This window comes from Macaca nemestrina, chromosome 6 (genome assembly GCF_043159975.1).
Source record: "Macaca nemestrina isolate mMacNem1 chromosome 6, mMacNem.hap1, whole genome shotgun sequence".
NCBI lineage: Eukaryota > Metazoa > Chordata > Mammalia > Primates > Cercopithecidae > Macaca > Macaca nemestrina.
In genome coordinates, this window is record NC_092130.1 from 72,491,771 (window position 1) to 72,505,319 (window position 13,549).

A 13,549-nucleotide genomic window follows, 5' to 3' on the forward strand; every position below is an offset into this window, starting at 1 on the left:
GTCTTTTAACAAACACAACATATATATCAGGAAATACATTTCATGATTTTATGTTCCATTTTATCCAAATCATACCAGGTTTTGACTCATTTTGTTTTACTCATGAGTTTGAATAATTTGTAACTACTTCCCCTGTTCTTGCCCCTTGCCCCACTCTTACTGCCTACTCCCACTCTCCACCCCTATCACATTGGCTAATCAGACGTTGCCTGGCCAGACTTGGTGGCTCACACCTGTAATCCCAGCACTTTGGCAGTCAAGGCAGGCAGATGACTTGAGCCTAGGAGTTACAGACCAGCCTGAGCAACATGGCAAAACCCTGTCTCTACCAAAAGAATTTACAAAAATTAGCTGGGCATGGTGGTATGTGCCTGTAGTCCCACCTACTTGGGAGGCTGAGGTGGGAGAATTGCTTGAGCCTGGGAGGTCAAGGCTGCAGTGAGCCAAGATTGCACCAGTGCACTCTAGCCTGGGCAACACAGGAAGACCCTGTCTCAAAAAAAAAAAGGAAAAGGAAAAAAAAAAAAAAGCAGCTGACAACACCTGAAGTTCCCATGTCTGTGCTTCTTGCATGTGTTGCTTATTCTACCTGAAGTGTCCCTCTCCAACCTGGACCCCCGCTTCTTTCCAGCCAGCCTGTTCTCCCTATCACTTTTTACTCAGCTTAGACTTCATTTTATCAAGGAAAACTTCCCTGGCACCCATCCTACCTGCCTCTCCTCAGTTCCCAAGTAACTTCCTGTGCATACCCTTTGGTAACCTGAGTCACACTGTACTGAGAATATATACTTACTTGTCCTTCTTTGTCTATAGATTTGGAACTCCCTACAGTTTGGATTGTGACTTACCTGTATCTTGATTTCCCAGCACAGTACCTGGCATGAAGGAAGAGGCAGTCAGTAAATAGTGATTAAATAAATGTTACAGTATTAGCGTTTTTTCCAGCTGTAGTAGAAGTAGTTGTACTCAGACCCAAGAATAATGGATTGCTGGATTTGTATTTTTTATTTATTCAGAAACCTTTTTGAATTACTTTGGGACAACATGGATTAACCTATGGGACATTATATTAAGTGAAATAAACCAGGTACAGAAAGACAAATACTGCATGATCTCATTTATATGTAGAATCTAAAAAAGTTGAACTCCTGAAAGCAGAGGGTAGGCTGGTGATTCCCAGAGGCTGGGAGTGGGAGGGAGCAGAGAGTTGTCGGTCAAAGATACAAGTTCCAGTTACACAGAAGGAATATGTTTTTGAGGTGTGTTGCACAGCGTGGTGAATATGGTTAGTAATAATGTATGTTTTAGAATGGCAATCATTAAAAAGTCAGGAAACAACAGGTGCTGGAGAGGATGTGGAGAAATAGGAACACTTTTACCCTGTTGGTGGGACTGTAAACTAGTTCAACCACTGTGGAAAACAGTACGGTGATTCCTCAAGGATCTAGAACTAGAAATACCATTTGACCCAGCCATCCCATTACTGGGTATATACCCAAAGGATTATAAATCATGCTGCTATAAAGACACATGCACACGTATGTTTATTGCGGCACTATTCACAATAGCAAAGACTTGGAATCAACCCAAATGTCCATCAGTGACAGACTAGATTAAGAAAATGTGGCACATATACACCATGAAATACTATGCAGCCATAAAAAAGGATGAGTTTGTGTCCTTTGTAGGGACATGGATGCAGCTGGAAACCATCATTCTCAGCAAACTATCGCAAGAGCAGGAAACCAAACACCACGTATTCTCACTCATAGGTGGGAATTGAACAATGAGATCACTTGGACTCGGGAAGGGGAACATCACACACCGGGGCCTATTATGGGGAGGGGGGAGGGGGGATTGGGAGTAATACCTGATGTAAATGACAAGTTGATGGGTGCTGACGAGTTGATGGGTGCAGCACACCAACATGGCACAAATATACATATGTAACAAACCTGCACGTTGTGCACATGTACCCTAGAACTTAAAGTATAAAAAAAAAGAATTGCTAAGAGAGTAAATTTCCACTGTTCTCACCACAAAAATGATATATGAAGTTATTATTCCATAATGTATACATATCTTAAAATATCACATTGTACACCTTAAAAAAAGAGAAAGTAACTATTGAGATACTTAGTGAGGACAAACTGTGTCCCAGAACCATGGATAAATGAGTAAGCTTTAGTCCACATGAAAAGCAAGGTAACTAAAGGAGCAAAAATAAAAAGGAACTGAGAACCAATAGGAATCAAGAGTTCTCCAGACTTCTGTCCCTATCATTCCTGTTCTTGATTATTCTGAATATCAGTTTCCACAACAGAGTAAGGCCCTGGGACTTGTGTGTCACGTGGGAAGGAAAGTACATAGATGAATTTTAGTCACTGAGAACAGATCTACTGAAACATCCCCTGAAGTAAGTATGGATTTTATTACAAAGTGCTGAATAAACCTCCCAGAGCTTTTCTTGCCTTTGTGAGACTATGTTAGTTCAACAGATGAGAAAACAGAGTTTCAAAGAAGCAGGGAGCTCAGTGGTTGTTTCTGACCACAACTTCAGCAAACTTCTTTAAGCTCTATTCTGTGTCAATCAAGGCCAGGTTGGAAAAGACCTGAAAACTGTAATGTTTTTAGTAACAAATGTCACACTTAGTCCCCATATTATAAGAACCATTATAACAAAACTTTATACATTGGGGATGTAATAAAAGCCACTCCTGTTAAAATATAAACAAGATGGGGTGGTTAACATGCTTTTCACAGTGTGACCATTGAAGTGTACGAAGCAAATAAACCAGTGAGTTTGATGAGTGAGTGTAAGGGGGCATGAGGTTGATTAGAACCAGGTGAAGGCAGGTGGAGCACATCACAACATATATACAGAAATAAAATATATTTCAATGATAAAGTGTTGCCTGTGTGTGTGTGTGTGTGTGTGTGTGTGTGTGTGTGTTTATATAGCAGCCCTGTATGTTAAATAATGATCATGACTCAAAACACTTTAGTTTTCTATATTACTAAAAGTAAGTTGAAAATATATAAGGTACTTCTAAATTATTCTTGACTACCCCTCCTTTTACAAAGTACTCCTTGTACCCTGCTAGACTCAGGGCTCTGTGACTGATAATTTCACCCATCAGCATTCCTAAATTAAGGTTAATGGCCAGCCTTGAATGCAGAGGGCCCCCACCTATAAGGAGAACAATTCCATGGCCCAAGCACTCATCAAAAATATCATGGCGTGTGGTGCGTGTAAGAGAAGGCCCTTTGATGTAAGCACCAAGGCTGTTACCATGGAGACCACATGATTCAAGTCACTTCCTGATGCTAACGCACCTGATCTTCAATTCTTCACTAATTTCCACAGAACCTTGACCATAATTGACATTTTAAACTCTAATATGCCAGAATTTATTTTAAGAAAATGAGTGATCTATATACGATTTAGAACATGATGTAATTTTTCCATTATTTTCTTCTTAGCATTATGACAGGATTATTTTCCATTTAATTTCGAATGTAATTCTTTTAACTTGGATATGTCTGAGAAAGCACAGGCCTGCCTAATATATAAAAAATGGGTCACAGGTATTAGCTGGCAGCCACATTATCTGGGAAAAGACAGGGACTGGAAGAAGAAACTGTTGTTTAGGGGCATGCCAGGAGCACCCATATGCATGTTCATTTGACAGCTCTTGCACCATTCCTTGAAGAAGTGAGGCTGCAGGACAGAGGAGCACATAAGAGCTATCTATAGATTAAACAGCTAAGTCATCTGTGTTTCAGTGCTTTTTAAGGACAAGTTACCCTCTGGCTGGCAAACTATAGAAGGAAAGATAATTTAAGCTTTTCTTTCTTTTCAAAAGTAAGTCGGAAAAAGTATATGAGATGTTGATTCTCAAATTTTGTAGCTGGCTGCAGTGCAAATTACTCTGAGGTCTATATAGTACATGTTTAGTTCTGAGATTAAAGATTTTATATTAGTCCATAAGAGTATTAGAACTGAAAAGACGGAACAGTGATGACCATAAAGGGAAAAGAGATATTTAAACCTATGAAAAAATAAACAAACAGTTTTATATCTTTATGTGCTCTAAACAGCCAACAACAAAAAAAAAAACAGAACCTGGGCTATCTTTTCTCCTTTTATTTTTACTCATGATTAATTTTTTTTCAAGCTACTCCGTTTCTGTGTACCAAAGTTGATTCATAATCGTAAGGGAAATAATCATACTGTTCACCTGTATCACATGGCCATTGAACTATTTCAACTTAGACCTTTTCTCTGCCATGTCAACAATTAGCAGTGTATTACTTGGACACTGGACCTCACTCCCTGCACAGAATGCTTGGGCCACAGACTGCTATTTAAGGATACGTTGCCTGTGTTGATGTCTGCTCCCCACAGAATTCACCAGGTCATCTTAAAACTGCTCTGTGAACATGGAAAATAGAGATTCATTTTTCAACATTTTTGTTTTCTTCCTCGATCCAACTGAATCACTAGGAAGTTTCTACCACAATTATATTTTAAATATGTACAAATTATGGCCTAGGCAGTCAAAGTACAGTTGAAAGTGCTTACTTTTTCTATATGTGTACGTCAGTGTGTGTTTATGCAGTGTTTAAGCATGCAAACCAATTTAGGTTAAATCTGAGGTGATGTGAGCACAGAACTGTACAGTTATTTTATTTGGAAAAATAGTATGTGCTGCAAATTTAGAAAGCATATGTCACCAATGAGTTAAAATTTGTATGGAGATCTGAAAGATGATGTCAACTTTCTGTTCACTGACATCATTTTTGAGTGTAGTCCTTTCTAAATAATATATTTCTAACTGTGTATTCTAAATAAGAATTAAAGCTTCTCTTCTTGTTGAGTGATTTTATTTTTTTTTATAATTAGACCTGGAGCCAGTTTTTTCTAACCAATGGGAAAAAATCTTGTTTCCTTTCTCTCCATTCCAGTGTTAGAACTGTTTGTTAGTATGTTACTTCCTGATCACACTAATTGGCTGAGTATAGTGAACAGTCGGTGGAACCAGATGTTGTTTACACCCACTCTTCCTGGGTCTCTGTCCCTATTATCTTCACCTGGATTACTTACAAAGCTGGGGCCCTTTGTCCTGTTAGCTGTATACTTCGGGTGTAAGGAATCTTAATCAGTGACACCGAAATGTTGAGAAACCACAAAAGAAAGAAAGGAATAATCAGGAAGTGACTATATTAATCAAAGCAGTGAAGCCATGTAAATTTAAAACTAAAGGAGTCAACCTCACAGTACTGAAGGTAGCAAATTAAATCCTAATTTTAAATGTGAAACCGATGCTAATTCACTTGCTACCATCTCAGTACTATCAGTACCTAGGGTTGAGCACTGAGAAAACCCAAACATTTGTCTTTATTTTGTAGCCAGTTCTTTTTGGTGCTTCTCTTAATTTTTTCCTAAGCTGCCCAGTAAGTGTTCTCTTTTCTGCCCACCCCTGAAAATTAATTTTATGAAATCGTAGTAAAAATTTTCAAGATTTCTTGAAATCAGCTTGTCTTGGGGAGTTAGGAGCACACCACCCCAGAGTAGTCAGTCTCTTTGATTGGCTGCTGTTTTGAGGTACATTCTGTGGACCAGCTGCAGAAGAAGTTAATTGTCACTGTGGGGACAGAACTAATTATACTGTCTTTGAAAGTCTCCTGTGTGTCAGACTCTTAACATAAATTTTCTTTAATCCCTAAAACATCTCTATGAGATATTAAAATTTTTACTTTCAGATGAGAAACCTAAACTCAGAGTTTAAGTAACTTGCCCAAAGTTAGATTATAAAGGGAAAAACTAGAGTTGGTGCCTTTGGCTTATCTGACCTCTGATCACTCCCCCTTACACCTTTAGAAAGAAAGCTCCATGTTACCAGCACCATCTTGGATACAAGTGAAGTGGCCAACCAAGTTTTGCTATAGCAGTGGTTCTGAAACCTCGTGCAAAATAAACACCTTGGAACATAGTAAAATTGCAGGTTCCTTACCATACCTGCAGAGATCTCAGGAATCTGAAGTTTTAACAAGTGCAAGGTAATTCTGAAGCAGGTTTCCATTTTGAGAATCACTTTCTAAAGATATTAATAAAATTATTTCTATTATCTATACATTCATCCATTATGTGTGTATAAATCTAGAAGTTTCCATAATAATTTTTACTTGAAAGAAAAAGAAATTGACTTTTACTACACAATGATTATGTTTTTGATGGTTTTATGACAGCCCCTTTACCATCTAAGATTCCTTCTGTGTCCACTTTCTTCCTCCCCAGAAAGCTGAAGGATTAGTTTTGCTTTCTTCAGATGAATTAGAGGTAATTGATTTTGAGGTAATTGACTTTTTAGAAAGTAATGCTAAAGATGTTTTTATGTTCATGGGATCAGAATTTATTTGAGATTGATATCTATTAGTATTTTGAGGAACCTTTCTTTTGACTCTTTTAACCATAGACATTGATATTAATTAGTAGAAACAACTTATTTTAAGAGATCTTTGAGAGGTGAGCTCTTCTGAAACCAGATATAAAAGCAGGCTACCTTGAGAATCTCTGTCTCTGAGCGTTTGGAGGAAAAATAGGTGTAGCCACACTTTTTTGTTATGAGACAGATTTTTAATTTACAAAATTAGTTTTTCCATGAGCCAGTGCATTTTTCATGGAGAAGGGCTGTTGGTGACACTTACTAAAGTGCTGTAACATTTTGCTAATTTAAAAAAGGTCTGCTTCAGATCGATTGCGACCTTATCAATAGGATGATCTCATTCATCTCCTTTGGAGACTCTTGTCACAGCGCACTGCAATAGCTCTGAGCTGCCTCTACTGTGATTGCAAAATCAACATTAAAGAGGGTTTCAGATCACTTTGTGGTAAAGTGAAGCATCTTTGTGATGTTTCTTAGTTATTGGTTTTTAAAAAGTAATCTTTCTTAGTTTTTTTGTTTCTAAAAAATCTCAAACTTATGCTACTCATGTTGGACACTCTAATTTTTTTTTTGTTAAGACTAAGAGCTGTTTAGGTGAGAGGAAGAACTATTTTGTGATATGTATTGAATTCATGGTCCTTTGGCCTAGTGCTTACTCCTAGTTAATGTTAATTTATTTATAAAAATTATTCTGTGATTTCTTGCAATTTTTTTAAATATCAAGAAATAAAAGGTGACATCCTTTCTAGTTTACTAGTTTTTAGCATTTTCTTTTTCTAAGAAATTGTTTTATAATTAAAACTGATAATTTTATTTCCTTGAAGTTGAGTAAAACTTAAGATAGTCAATTTTCAAAGTGCTTTACATATTCCATACTTAACATCTATGGGGTGTCAGTAAATTAACAAGATTGAATTTCCTGGGTGGCTTTGGAAGTAAATCTCTGGCTTGATGAGCATGTTTAATATCAAAGCAGAAATTGTGCAATCTATAGTTCTTAAACCTAATTTTATAGATAGGAATTTCCTATAACCTTCTTCCATTTCTCTTCTGCTTTTTATATTTATTAATTTTATTCTAACTTCTCTAATATTAATTTACCTCAATTGTCCTTCATTTATAGTCATCTGTGATCAAAACCACTTTCTTTCCATCTGCTGTCTTTTCATTCATCTCTCCTTTTAAAATCTGTTTCCTCTCCCGTAGACTCATGAATATGCCATGGTATGTCAACTTCTTGGACTAATTAGGAGGGTAAAAAGAATTCTCTACTTTGGAGATTGTCATTCTCCCTGTGTACCAGTCTGAACAATTAAAATCAGCTGTCTTTGCCTAGTAATGATTTCTTAAAGGAGTGTTTCCTTTTGAGGACCCTTGCACTCTGTAACAGTGCTCCTTCCATGGCCTACAGGCCCACTGACGGTGGTTCACTGCATGATTCAGCCTACTTTCTGAACTGCTCTTTCCTAATGAGATATCACTGGTCTTTTAAAGTCATTGCTATTTTAAATTATTTTTATGTAATTCAAATAGGTAAGTATCAGGAAAAGTATTTATTTAAATGGCCCCATTTTGGTAATGTACATAATACTTGATGGTTATTTTATATCCATTTTATTTTGTGCATAACTTTTCTCATACTTTCTTCTCACTTGGAATTATTATATTAAATAAAATGCTCTTTTAAGAGGAATATTTATTCAGAACTCACTTTCTGTGGTTTTAATATTCAAAACTATCAAAATATTTGCAAGCATTTTATTCATGTTTTAGATATATGTCAGCCAATAACAAGTTATAAAGAAATGTGATTAAACGCAGTGAGAATTTATTGAGTACCTACTAATCATAAACTTTTCTAGGTCTTATGAGAAATACAAAACAATTTAGAGTTTAGTCATTAGTGACACAGTAAGATATATGATTAAGTATCAAAATAATTGGTGGATTCAATCAGTGCTCTATAATTTTAAAGGAAAGAGAAATTAACATGAATTAATTACTTTGGAGGGTTTGATTGAAGAGCTGGTATTTGCACTTGTTCTCGAAAGGTGGATATAATTTCAATGTACTCACTATACCAAAGACTTATTGATTATATTTAGAAGGTAAAAAGGAAGGAGTCAAAGACGATCTTACGATTTCATGCAGGGATTACCTAGAGACTGAGACGTCATTGGTGAAGAAAGATGTCATGGGAACTGGCTTGCAAGAGAAGGTGAAGACTTTGCTTTTGGACATTTGAAGTGTGAGGTCTAGTAAGAAGAACAAATGAGATACCAAAGCTAGAAAGGGAAGCAGTATTGTATGATAGAGAGCAGCACATAACTGGAGTTTTTGAGAATTGTGTTCTAGTTCCTTTCCTTACACCAACTAGATGTGTAAATGTAGTCAAGCGACTTCATGTTCCATCTTCCTTTTGTTTTTAAGTATGAAACAAGAGTCTCGAAATTTCCTTGTACTTTAACATACTGGAAATAAACATTTCAGAGTTCTCCACTCAAAAGCAATAGCTGAATCTACAAAAGCACATCTGACCTGTGAGAGGGGAGGAATATTTGGTGGGAGTAATGGAGGAGGACTGAGCCTTGAGGAACACTGTAGTTTTAAATTTAAATTATATAGATATAGATTTCCCCCTAGTTATTTGCATTGAATATTTATATATTATGCATCAGGAAAGTCAAATTAACTTATTACCTGTTCTAAGAAAAGCTGGACTTCCTTAGTCCAAACCATATTCATGTACACTACGTAGTTTAATCGGAATGTGTGATTATTTCAACTTGCCGTTTATACCATTTGAATAGTTCAAATAGCCTTGCTTTAATCTCTGATTACTTACTCCAGGTCTCCATTTTGGAACCATGCCAATATTTGAAATTGAACCACTGAAAACGTCATTTGGTTATCTGAGCTTTCTGATGGTATATTAAAATAAGACAATCACATTTGTGCATTCAAAATGTAACATACATCAGAGAACCTGTAATTCAAACAGTTCCACAAAGACCTAGCAATACTTTCTTTAAGATTTGACCCTTTAATAAGAAACAATTATATTAAAATACTCATCATTTCTAACCAACTCTGTGACTGAAGTCTACAAATAACAAGTAAAGTTTATCCCTAAAGATGATGCTGAAATAATTTCAGTTATAGTGGAGGCAGATGTAGAAAATTGCCAGCACCTAATACATCCGCTTTAATTTCAAGACTATTAGCAATACAAAAAAATTCAATTTCTATTCTGTCAAAGGAGATAAACCAGAGAAAGACCATTATAGAAGAATACAAAGAGTAAATGTAAAAATATTTGAAAGAGAGGATCCATCAATTATTTATTTTATGTTTCTGCACATAAATTGGCATATATGTGCATACTTGCACAAATGACTAAAGGAGTTTTTTTTAATGCTCATGTTTTCCTATTGTTGATATTTTGCAAGTGTTAAAATAGTCAAAATTTTCCAAAATTAATTGAGCTTATATATGGCAATAAATATCCAGATTATCATTTATTCTTATCAGAATTTACTGTTTGGGGACTGCTTTCTTTTAGACAGTTGTGAGAAAAAGCTTTGAAAAGCAAATTAGATTTTTCCTTTTTTAAAACTAGTTTTGTACAATTAAAAGTTGTTTGCACCCATCTCACAAGTGCTGTGCAGATCATTTTTTAATGAGAATTTTTTTATTATACTTTAAGTTCTAGGGTACATGTGCACAATGTGCAGGTTTGTTATATATGTATACATGGGCCATGTTGGTGTGCTGCACCCATTAATTCGTCATTTACATTAGGTATATCTCCTAATGCTATCCCTCCCCCCTCCCCCCACCCCACAACAGGCCCCGGTGTGTGGTGTTCCCCTTCCTAAGTCCAAGTGTTCTCATTGTTCAATTCCCACCTATGAGTGAGAATATGCGGTGTTTGGTTTTCTCTCGAGATAATTTGCTCAGAATGATGGTTTCCAGGTTCATCCATGTCCCTACAAAGGACATGAACTCATCTTTTTTTATGGCTGCATAGTATTCCATGGTGTATATGTGCCACATTATCTTAATCCAGTCTATCATTGATGGACATTTGGGTTGGTTCCAAGTCTTTGCTATTGTGAATAGTGCCACAGTAAATATACGTGTGCATGTGTCTTTATAGCAGCATGATTTATAATCCTTTGGGTATATACCCAGTAATGGGATGGCTGGGTCAAATGGTATTTCTAGTTCAAGATCCTTGAGGAATCGCCACACTGTCTTCCACAATGGTTGAACTAGTTTACAGTCCCACCAACAGTGTAAAAGTGTTCCTATTTCTCCACATCCTCTCCAGCACCTGTTGTTTCCTGACTTTTTAATGATTGCCATTCTAACTGGTGTGAGATGGTATCTCATTGTGGTTTTGATTTGCATTTCTCTGATGGCCAGTGATGCTGAGCATTTTTTCATGTGTCTGTTGGCTGCATGAATGTCTTCTTTTGAGAAGTGTCTGTTCGTATCCTTCACCCACTTTTTGATGGGGTTGATTTTTTCTTATAAATTTGTTTAAGTTCTTTGTAGATTCTGGATATTAGCCCTTTGTCAGATGGGTAGATTTGTGCAGAGAATTTTTGTTGCTACTGTTAATCTATGAAAATGTATTTGATGCAATAAACTGCCATTTTTAGCACAATTATATACTAAATGCTTTAATACACTATTTGATCCTCACAACAACTTGTTTGCATTCTTGGAGAGAGAACTTGAGACAGAGAGCTGACATCGTTGCCTGGGATTACATAGGCTAGTAGATGGCAAAGCCAGAGTTACATCCATTTGCTTAGCTCTCTCATGTACTGCCCTTGATTTCTCGGCCATCTGCTCAGGGCACCATGCTCAGTGCCAGGTACGTCAAGATAATCGCCCTCCCCTCATGGCATTCAGTCTAGCAAGGTAGGTGCATTGTAGCACCAGGCCCACTAGGCCCTGCCAGAGTATGTGCTTCCCCCAGATTTCAAGCACCATCAGCTAAGTACCTGTTTTGCCAGAATGCACTGGCAGTTTTTTATCTGAGTGCCAATGTGATGGTTGCTGAAAGTAAGCTCTACACATAAATAAAACATTTTAATTGTTGTGACACTAAATTACTAAATTACAAGTACTTTTCAAGTCTTCTGATATTCTCTCAGCAGAAAATAGGGAAGAAATATTGCATAAGACCAAAATTAAGCAGACATATTACCCATATGCATTGAAAATGTGTTTATGCCGTGTGCATCAGAACTCTCAGGCACATCGAACCCTGAGACTGAGCCAGTAATGAGACTTCCTTTTTTCCAGCACCCTATGACCTTCTGCCTAGCCAGTCCATTATGATGATGGCAGCAGCAACTGTGCTCAGCCCACCACATGGTGACAGCCTTTCTAGTGTGTGCCTGCCATTTATTAGGACATTAGTGGCCAGCCATCGTCCAGATGCCCAGCCATGACTGTCACACAAAGAAAACATTAGCTTTCTTGGATGTTGCTATTATAATTTGAAAATTAGTTTTGCCTTCATGACTGCATCACATTTGGAATCTCTCTTTGATGTTGTTATTAGTTTGTGCTCATGGTGTTCATGATAACTGTCACACATTAATCACATCCATCATGTGATTCTTAATTTGCTCTATTATGACAAATGGATTTAGACAGAAACTTGCAATTACCTATTTTGAGGTTAATAGCAGATTTGGGGTTGTAAATTGGTTCCCAAATATTCAATTTAGAGAAATTATTTCTCACCCAGCTCTAAAACATGTTCTAAGTGAGCAAATTGTATTTTTTACTATCACTGCAAAATTGTGCCAGATGAGACCAAATGAGACATCTGAGTGTAGTAATACACCCAAAAGTTTCTACCAGAGTGGCATATTTGTGCATTCACTGTGGCATTCTGCTTTTTGCCATTACCTCATTTATCTACCCCATATTTGTATGTATCTCAAATTATTCTGAAACATTTTATTTTATAAACTCTCTCTTTATGGGGAATATTGTATAATGATTATTCTATTTTCAGAATATTCCCAGTGTTAATAACTTCTAATTAAACTTTTTTAGACTAATGACAAGAAGATATTTGTAAACACTACTATGTATTTTTATTTTCTCTGAGATCCCTTTGTTAAATAGGGACTAAATATTGCATATTTAAAATAATTGTATATCTAAAGTGATCCCAGAAATTTGCTTTCTAAATGAGCAGAGAGGTGTCCCTCTCTGGTTGCAGAGACTTCTGTTTTTTTCCTGGAGGGTTTGCATAGACTAATGTTCCCCTTCTTCAACAACCTTCCCCCTTGCATGTGAATTGCTGTACATCTCCAGGAAATTGTACACTTTCATCTATTCAGAAAAACTTTCTTTTCTAACAAATCTTAGTAACAGGAAATTAAAGGCATATGGGACAGCAGTCAACAAAGTGACTGCAGAAAGTTATGTGAGATGGAAACATGGAAGTTGGAGGTGGAGGACATTCACAAATCATCTGGTTTAGAAGTTACGTAGAACGTAAACTAACAGTCAAACTCAGGAACCAAGAAGCTTGGATTTCGCTCCTGTTTCAGCTACTTCCTGTTGGACAGTGGGCAAGTCACTTAACCTGTATTAATTTCCTCATCAGTAAAATGGCAGTATCTATTTCATGGAGTTGTTGTGAGGATTAAATGAATAATTTTGTAAAGCTCCTAGCATATCATTAAGTGCTTAGTATATGTTAGCTGCTCTTATCTAGTCTGTGCTTCTATCCAAAAGGAAATTCTTTTCACATGCTTCTAAGAGGGTGATCATTCAGCCTGTTCTTAAAACTTTCCCTATAAAGAGCCATTTGCTCCTCTCCCAAGTATTTTTCCCTCATTTTTGGATAGTTCTAATAATGAGAATGGAAGTCTTCCTTCTTGTAACTTCTGTGCTTTGGGTCCAGCCCTGCTCATTAAAACATGTAGAATGTGTTGTCTATAAAAAGATTTTTCAGATATTTGAAATATCTTGTCTGTCTACTCTTTCAGATCTTTTCTTCTCAAGGGTAATTACCCAGGTCCCTTAACTTTCATACATGACATTCTTTGCAGGCCCCTTAC

General features: G+C 36.6%; 1 protein-coding gene and 1 long non-coding RNA gene across 2 annotated transcripts in view; both read left to right on the forward strand.

Annotated features, from left to right (window-relative positions):
- LOC139363806 (uncharacterized) overlaps window positions 1–11,348 on the forward strand; it is a 64,784-nt gene extending 53,436 nt beyond the window's left edge. Inside the window, exon 2 of the long non-coding RNA XR_011624810.1 lies at window positions 1–11,348. This exon is cut by the window's left edge and continues 41,052 nt beyond it. This is a non-coding gene — a long non-coding RNA (uncharacterized lncRNA).
- The window catches only part of LOC105471091 (F-box and leucine rich repeat protein 17), a 544,848-nt gene that overhangs the window by 440,128 nt on the left and 91,171 nt on the right, over window positions 1–13,549 (forward strand). The window lies entirely within an intron of this gene.